This window comes from Myxocyprinus asiaticus, chromosome 42 (assembly GCF_019703515.2).
Source record: "Myxocyprinus asiaticus isolate MX2 ecotype Aquarium Trade chromosome 42, UBuf_Myxa_2, whole genome shotgun sequence".
NCBI lineage: Eukaryota > Metazoa > Chordata > Actinopteri > Cypriniformes > Catostomidae > Myxocyprinus > Myxocyprinus asiaticus.
Genome location: NC_059385.1, coordinates 19,245,778 through 19,255,046, shown reverse-complemented (window position 1 = coordinate 19,255,046; position 9,269 = coordinate 19,245,778). Strand labels below are relative to the sequence as shown.

The following is a 9,269-nucleotide window of genomic DNA, read 5'->3' as shown; positions in this document are numbered from 1 at the left end:
TTTGATGTGGACAGGACAGATAGGATACGTTGGTGCTATGCACAGAAAGTCACGTAGGCAAGACCCCCTCCTCTCTCACCCACTGCTTCCCTGGCTCAGTGTAAGTGCCTTAGTCTCTCAGTTAGAAGCTGTGGCCCTAGTCAGCTGTGACCAAACAGTGACAGGAATACACAGACAATTCCAGTTTTCCTCTTTTCCTTTATCATCTTTTATTCTCTCCTCTCATTGATTCTCCTCTCCTTTCCTACCCCATCCCATCCTATCTTCTATTCTTCTCACTTTACCTGCTGTATTATATTGATCATTTCAGGCATCAATACAACAAATTATTTTGAATACTACTTCAGGGTTTTGCTAGTTGTGCTTGCTAAGGCAAGGATTTGAACCCTAACCTTAAGTATTACCTTTCTGTAAGTTGCTTGATCCATGGAATTTGTTCTATGGACATAAATTAAACCTCAAATTAAACCTCAAATCATGCAGATTGTTGAAGAGAAATATGCTAATACTTTTCTAAGCAATCAGACCTACGATTTTCAACTGGTTGACGATAAAAATGGCTAAAAATCCCATGTATTTTGATTGAAGAAGGGACTCAAGTCATATTTAGAGACAGAAAGCATCCACCTATCAACCAATTAGAACACCCAGCAACCACATAGGAACAGCATGAAACCCACCCACAATACCCTAGCAACTGCGTAGAAACTCTCCTTTTACTTGGGCCAGTAAGTAACCACATAACAACTGCCCAGAATGCCCTAGCAACTGCATAGCAACACCCTGGCAACCATCCACAATACCCTGGCAACCACTTAGCAAATCTTCTTGACTTGGGCCCGTAAGCAACCACTTAGCAATCACCCAGAACACCTTAGCAACCACCTTGCAATGCTTTTTCGACCACCCACAATACTCTAGCAACCGCATAGAAACTCTCCTTTTACTTGGGCCAGTAACCACGTAACCACCCCCCATAATGCCCTAGTAACTGCATAGCAACGCCCTGGAAACCACCCACAATACCCTAGCAACCGCATAGCAAATCTTCTTGACTTGGGCCAGTAAGCAACCACCTAAGAACCACCCAGAAAACCCTAGCAACAACAAAGCAATGTTTCAACCACCCACAATACCCTAGCAACTGCATGGCAACTCCCTTTTTACTTGGGCCAGTAAGTCATCACATAGCAACCCCCAGAATGCCTTAGCAACTGAATAGCAACACCCTGGAAACCACCCACAATACCCTAGCAACCGCATAGCAAATCTTTTTGACTTGGGCCAGTAAGCATCCACTTAGCAACCACCCAGAACATCCTAGCAACTACATAGCAATGCTTTTTCAACCACCCACAATACCCTAGCAACTGCATAGCAATGCCCTGGAATCCATCCACGATACCCTAGCAACCGCATAGCATATCTTTTTGACTTGGGCCAGTAAGCATCCACTTAGCAACCACCCAGAACACCCTAGCAACTACATAGCAATGCTTTTTCAACCACCCACAATACCCTAGCAACTGCATAGCAATGCCCTGGAATCCATCCACGATACCCTAGCAACCGCATAGCAAATCTTTTTGAATTGGGCCAGTAAGCAACCACTTAGCAACCACCCAGAACACCCGAGCAACTACATAGCAATGCTTTTTCAACCACCCACAATACCCTAGCAACTGCATAGCAATGCCCTGGAAACCACCCACGATACCCTAGCAACCGCATAGCAAATCTTTTTGACTTGGGCCAGTAAGCAACCACTTAGCAACCACTCAGAACACCCTAGCAACTACATAGCAATGCTTTTTCAACCACCCACAATACCCTAGCAACTGCATAGCAACTCTATTTTTACTTGGCCAGTAAGAAACCACTGATCAACCACCCAGAACACCCTAGCAACTGCATAGCAATGCCATGACAACCACACACAATACCCTTGCAACCACATAGTAACTTTATTTTTTACTAGGGCCAGTATGTAACCACCTAGCAACCACCCAGAACACCCTAGAAACCAAATAACTATGCCATGGCAACCATTCATAATACACTATCAACCGCATAACAACGTTGGCAACCATTTTCTTCAAAAAAATGCAAAAATCCAGTTTTGTTTTGTTTGATTGATCTGTAAAGATTTTTGATATGTGTTAAAAATATTATATTTTAATTCAGATTGATTCTTAATGAGGTATCATTAGAGCCTTTTACTCTGAGAAACACTCTGTAGTAGCCACATTCACTGCCACAAGGAGAGAGAATTACTTCAAAGTACCAGTAGACATTAATTATCACAGGATGAATTTGACAATTTAATATGTTCTAATCAAAATAAGGTTTAGTTTTAGCATACAGGTATTTTCTAGAATTTGAAATATACCAGAATCTTTTAGAAAATGGAGTCTTTTGCCACCCTGTAGTGAGGTTTAAAAATAGCACATAGTGTGTTGGCCTTGTTCCAAAACACACACACACACACACACACACACACACACACTCTCTCTCTCTCTCTCTCTCTCTCTCTCTCCTACTTTTTCATACAATTCCCACCTCCAGGGCTCACATTTGCTGGTTTCCATTGACTGACATGAGCTGCTCTATTCTGATTGGCTGAAGATAGTTGATTGACTAAACTGAGTGCTGGAGCTGCTAGCTGTGGCCCCGCCCTCTGGCACTGCATGTCAATAAGCTACTGCAAATAACTGAGCATCAAAGAGTGGCAAGGAGAGGGGAAAGAGGGTGGAGAGAAGTGGGGAACAGAGGCAACAGGATTGATTCGGGTAGGAGAAAGGAAAGGAAAGGTTTGGAATATCATTGAAGGAAAAGGGAGGGAAAAGAAGGTGAAAGAAGAGGTAAGAAAAGGATTTGTACAAATCGACCATTATCCCAAAAATCTCATTATGGTCATAGGTACATGTGGGTTTAAATTGGTATTTTGTGTGTATTATGTGCACATTCATCGGGACTAAAGCAGTCATTCATTATTCGGACAGCAGTGTGTGTGTGGTAGCATTACAAATGCATCATCTCACACCATAGCCAGCAATTGTAGTTACTGGTATCACTTACACTGGCTCTCTTGTTCTGTGCAATTAAACAAATGCCAGCATGGGATTACAAACCCCATGTCCTGCTTGGTTTGGATTGTAACGGGACTGTCACGGAAGGGGTTTCCTTCAAATTACACTATATCCTAAAGAATGATTTTTACCTGGCAAACTCTATCATGTGTGTCAACCAATACAGGATGTGCTGCTCTGAAAAGCACTGTTTATTCAACAAAAATGTACTGTATACTGTAAATCTTTCCATGAAAAGAAGCATTGGACAGCTATTGTTTGCGCATGCCTGCAGGGGGCTTTAATGACACACGTGCCATGGTTATCACCACATACTGACCTACATTCACTGGAGTTTTACCACAGGCAGACAACCAAGAGCTACTAAAATATCCCTCCAGAAATAGACTCTTCCATAACAAGTCATTTGGTAGAGTGGTAATGAATTAATACGTGATGTCAGTTAAATAAGATCAGTTGCGTCTTATGACCCTGTCCTCTGAGCTTAACCTTCTGAGCTGAAACCCTGAACAGATAACAGGAACAGAAGGCATTTTTTGAGGGGGGGGGGATTATCTTCCCAAACAAAATTGATAGTTTGGGAAGATACCTTGCAGAAAATTTTACTATTTAGGAAAGCTTTGTCCAACTTTTGGATTTCAATTTTGTCCACGTGAGTCAGCTACTACCGTACTGCAGGTTTGTTTTTCCTCACATAGTTACGAGGCATCTACTGTGATGCGTGGAAGACTGTTTCTACAACAAAACTTGTTGTGGAACTTTCACACAATGTGGTCTTTGAATTTATTGTTATAGTCTAGTGCTATATCTAAGCATATATACAAACACCCTCAATATGTAGTCATAGAAGTGCATTTCCAACACAAGCCATCCAGTAATTCCTATATTATCCTCCTCGTGCACACTGTGCACCTTTGTTTTTACAGCTCAGCAGTAAATTTAAACATTGTGCTTGGTTCTGTTTTGGATCGCGGTGGTCCAGCTGTGTGAATCGCTGTGGTGGTGGTTATGGTTTGGGAGTGAAGGAAACTTGGTTTAGGAAACATCCCAAAGTTTTGCCAACCAAAGCACTTCTCAACCTCATGTGGGAATCTGCGGTACTGAGGAAATTGTCATTACTGGACCACCATCGTATTGGATCTCTTCTGCTAACTATGTATAAAGTAGTTTAGACCTGTGTCAAATCTGCTACGACTCTTCTGACAAAGACATCTGAGGAACTTGCCAGTGCAGAACCGATTTACCTTAAAGATGCAAAGTGACTATATAACTCTCAGATTCTCAGACTTCTAGTCTCAACAGTCTGATCTCCAACTTCTGATCTCAACAGTCTGATCTCAAACATCTGATTTCAGCAGTCTGATCTCAAACATCTGATTTTAACAGTCTGATCCCCAAATTCTCATCAGAACAGTCTATTCTCAGACTTCTGTCTGTCCAACGTTTGATCTCAACAGTCTGATCTCCAACTATTGATCTCAACAGTCTGATCTCCAACTTCTGATCTCTAATGTCTGATCTGAAGCATCTGATTTCAACAGTCTGATCTCCAACTTCTGATCTAAACAGTTTGATCTCCAACTTCTGATCTCAACAGTCTGATCTCAAACATCTGATTCAACATTCTGATCTTAAACATCTGATTTCAGTAGTCTGATCTAAAACATCTGATTTCAGCAGTGGCTCTCCAAATTCTTACCTCAACAGTCTATTCTCAAACTTCTGAACTCAACCGTCTGATCTCCAACTCCTGATCTAAACAGTCTGATCTTCAACTTCTGATCATAATAGTCTGATCTCAAACATTTGATTTCAGCAGTCTGATTTCAAACATCTGTTTTCAACAGTCTGATGTCAAACATCTGATTTAAATAGTCTGATCCACAAATTTTTTTATCGGAACAGTCTATTCTCAGACTTTTCATTTCAACAGTCTCATCTCCAAAGTCTGATCTCAAATATCTGATTTCAACCATCTGATCCCCAACTTCTCATCAGAACAGTCTATACTCAGACTTTAGTCTGATCTCCAACTTTTGATCTCAGCAGTCTGATCTGCAACTTCTGATCTCAGCAGTCTGATCTCCAACTACTGATCTCAACAGTCTGATCTGCAACTTCTGATCTCAACAGTCTGATCTCCAACTATTGATCTCAACAGTCTGATCTGCAACTTCTGATCTCAACAGTCTGATCTCCAACTTTTAATCTTAGTCTGATCTCCAACTTCTGATCTGCAAAATCTAATCTCCAACTTCTAATCTAAACATTTTGATCTCCAACTTCTGATCTCAACAGTCTGATTTCAAACATCTGATCTCTACAGTCTGATCTTAAACATCTGATTTCAATAGTCTGATCTAAAACATCTGATTTCAGCAGTGGCTCTCCAACTTATTACCTCAACAGTCTATTCTCAGATTTCTGGTCTCAACCGCCTGACCTCCAAATCTTGATCTGAACAGTCTGATCTTCAACTTATGGTCATATCAGTCTGATCTCAAACATCTGATTTCAACAGTCTAATTTCAAACATCTGATTTCAATAGTCTGATCCACTACTTTTTTATCAGAACAGTCTATTCTCAGACTTTTCATTTCAATGGTCTCATCTCCAAAGTCTGATCTCTAATTATAAATATCAACAGTCTGATCTCCAACTTCTGATCTCAACAGTCTGATCTCAGACATCTGATTTCAGTAGTCTGATCTCAAACATCTCAAGAGAGAGTGAAGGCCTTCTCAAAGAAACCCTGAAGACCTTTTTCCCCCTTTTAAGTCAGTTTAGTGACAATTGTATATCTGTCATGGTATTTATCCAGGTCGTCATTATATGTTAGGTTACAATTATTCATTATAGCTGGACAACAGAGAATGTGAAATACGTAAGGAATTGTAAACAACAAAGAAAAAGAGTAAATTATAATAAATAGGACAGAAACATACAGTAGCAGGCAGGCAAATGCATTGCAAGTGTACGTTCCCATTTTACATACTTAATGTGTGTTCTTGTGTTACTTTGTCAGTAACAAACCTCAGTACATAGGGGGGTGATATAGTTACCTTTAAATGTTTGTGCCAAAAAAACGGAATGTGTTATTATTCAGCTAGCTAGCTTGATAGCTACAAAAATGTTAGTTTACCTAACTTTAACTTTTTTAACTAGTTTTAACTAACTATTTTATTCGCAACATGTGCTAAGTTCTGTGTCAATAACAAATAGTAGGAAACTAGGAATCCTTTGTTAGTGTTCAGCTGTGATTTCCTCTGGGAGGACAGAGTCTTGTTATTTACTCTAAGTATGACATTGCACACATTGCAGCTGCTCTCATTTAGGTTTAGAGCTAGGAAAGGCTCTGGTTGGATTGAGCTGGTGTGCAATGAGCAGAGTTTATGATTGGTTGCCTAGGAAACACATACTGTACTCTTTAGGTATAAAGAGAGAGAGAAAGAGAGGCGATATGAGGATGAAGTGAAGGAGAGAGAGAGGTGAGGGAGGGTGGGGGAGGGGCTGTATATGGAAAGCAAAAAAAGAAAGCAGACTGGCTGGTAGAAGGGGGTTGGGCTATCTTCTCTCAATACTACTCTCTCTCTCTCTCTCTCTCTCTCTCTCTCTCCCTTTCTCTCTTTTTCGCTGTCTCTCCCTTTCTCTCTCTCTCTCTCTCTCTCTCTCTCTTTCTGCTTTCTTGTACCAGACCATTCCTTTCCTTTCTTTGTCTGTCTACCGAAGAGGAAAGGCAAGAGAGGAGGGTGCAAATGTGAGAGAGAGCGAGAGAGTGTGTGTTAAGAAAGGAGAAGACAGAATGGACCAGACACACTCGCCTTTTTGACAATAGAAGCTCACTTCCTATCTGTCAGTGTTGTCTCGTGAGTAAGTCCTCTCTCTCTTTATTTGTGTGTGTTTGAGAGAGAGATTGTGTGTACACGTTCTGCCTGAGCTGTCATCCAGTGATTTTAAAGGTAAGGGTAAAAAATTAAAGGTACAGTCTCGGTTTGTTTGGCAAACAGGAAACGGTGCCCTTCTCTTCCTCTTCGAACTGCAAGGTAAGAACCTTTCTGAATTTTGGGAGAGAAACACCATCTCTTCTCTCCGAGCCACTTAAATACCAGCCCCCCCCCCCGGCTCACTTTCACTGTCTTTGTGTGCTATGTGGTTTCCTTATAACATTCCTTTTCTATGTGCAGTAATGTGACTGATTGCGAATGTTTAGCAATAAATCTCAGACTCTCATCCAAGTCTCTACAACTCAAATTAAATTGTGAAGTAGGCTACAGAAGAGATCCTTCTGTACATAATGCGAGAGTGTAATATAATAGCAAGCCGGGCTCTAGTGAATACTTTTGTGCAGGAAGTGTGGTTATTATAGCTGGTGATCATGATCTCTGCCATTAAGGCTCAGCATAGATCTAATAAAAGACACCGCCTCTGTGTGTATCTCCAGTGAACTTTGACAGACCACCTCCCCATGAGCAGTATCAATAAGATTTCCTTGGTTTGTTATCTGCCATAGAAAACTGACACACACAGGCATATGCAGGTTAGCGATTACGTTACCCTCCTTTGGGGCTCCTCAGTCACCTGTTGTCCCTAGAGGCCCAATTCATTAACAGCACCTGCAAGTGATAAACTCAAATTTAAATGACATCACTTATTACCAAGTTCTTCTTAAAACTGCAAATGTGTAACAGTGAGTTTCTTGTTTAAGGTATATTTTGTCTAAAATTAATATTCTGTCATCATTAACTGTACTTGCCATCATGACGTTCCAAACCCTTCACACTTTATTTTTCTGTGGAACAGAAAAGGAGATATTTTGCAGAATGTCTGAGTTGCTTTTGTCCAAACAATGAAAGTAGAGCTGGACGATATATAGAATATTAACGATATAATAAATTTTGCTGACGATGTGAAATTTACCAATATCATGAATATCGCGATGATTTTAATGTGCTTTCATTTGGCCATTAAGTTTCATAAAGAGTGCATCAGTAAACTAAATTCACGTTCTTTCAGGGCTGCACAATTAATCAAAATAAAATAAAAATGGCAAGTTGGTCATATGTGATTATTAGTCCACAAAAGGCTGTGATTTAAAGAAAGATAAACATGGTCTGTGTGTGATTCAGAACGTGCTAATCTGTGTGCACACGCATGGCAGCATTCTCAGATCAGTTCACGTGCATTGTAAAATCAAAGTACTGCGGGTTCAAGCATTCGCGCAGTTCTGGGGGGCCTGGGTAGCTCAGCGAATATTGACACTGACTACCACACCTGGAGTCGCGAGTTCGAATCCAGGGCGTGCTGAGTGACTCCAGCCAGGTCTCCTAAGCAACCAAATTGGCCCGGTTGTTAGGAAGGGAAGAGTCACATGGGGTAACCTCCTCGTGGTTGCAATTAGGGGTTCTCGCTCTCAATGGGGCACGTGGTAAGTTGTGTGTGGATCGTGGAGAGTAGCATGAGCCTCCACATGCTGTGAGTCTCCGCAGTGTCATGCACAGCAAGCCATGTGATAAGATGTGTGGAGTGCAGAAGTGGAGGCAACCCAGATTGAGGTGAGTAACCACGCCACCATGAGGACCTACCCAGTAGTGGGAATTGGGCATTCCAAATTGGGGAGAAAAAAAAAAAGCATTCGCACAGTTCTAAACATTAGTAACCACTACAAGATATTATACAAATCTACAAACACAGCACTGTATATCAGAAAAGGAAATTACAGCATTTCAGGAAATGCGGAACATTGTAAACTTTCAAATACACATTGCCTTTTAAAAGCTCCTTGAGAAGTTGAAGTAAATACGACAGCACTTTCGGTGTGTCAAAATAAAAGCCCCAGGTGGAGGTGAAGTAAACAGGACAGAAATATATTACCTTTGTATAACGCAAATCTAATAATCAGAATAATGATGATAATTCAGCATTATATTATAATAATAAACCTGACGTGTCCCACAGTAATAATTTAGTATTATGCAATGTTCAACTGGGGTTTAAAAAATAAGTCAGTGAAGTAGCTTTGCACACAAAAATGTATTAGTGAAAACATTTGAAGGTAATTGATGCTTTACATTAAGCTACTATGTATCATTGTATGTGCAAAATAAATATAAAGTGCATATCATTGAAAATGATTGAATTTTGTTCTCCCTTGTTATGAAAAACGAATTATTATATTTCAA

General features: G+C 40.5%; 1 protein-coding gene across 6 annotated transcripts in view; it reads left to right on the top strand.

The window, feature by feature from the left end:
- The first annotated feature begins 2,746 nt into the window (after positions 1-2,746).
- kdm6bb (lysine (K)-specific demethylase 6B, b) overlaps positions 2,747-9,269 on the top strand; it is a 45,606-nt gene continuing 39,083 nt past the window's right edge. For 2 of the 6 annotated variants that reach the window (XR_007895752.1, XM_051683613.1), the window contains exon 1: positions 6,706-6,960. The gene's annotated coding sequence lies outside the window, so the exon portion shown is untranslated. Of the gene's footprint in view, positions 2,862-6,705; positions 6,961-9,269 lie in introns of those variants that run through there. The other 4 variants (XM_051683612.1, XM_051683609.1, XM_051683611.1 and 1 more) reach the window with 3 other exon arrangements.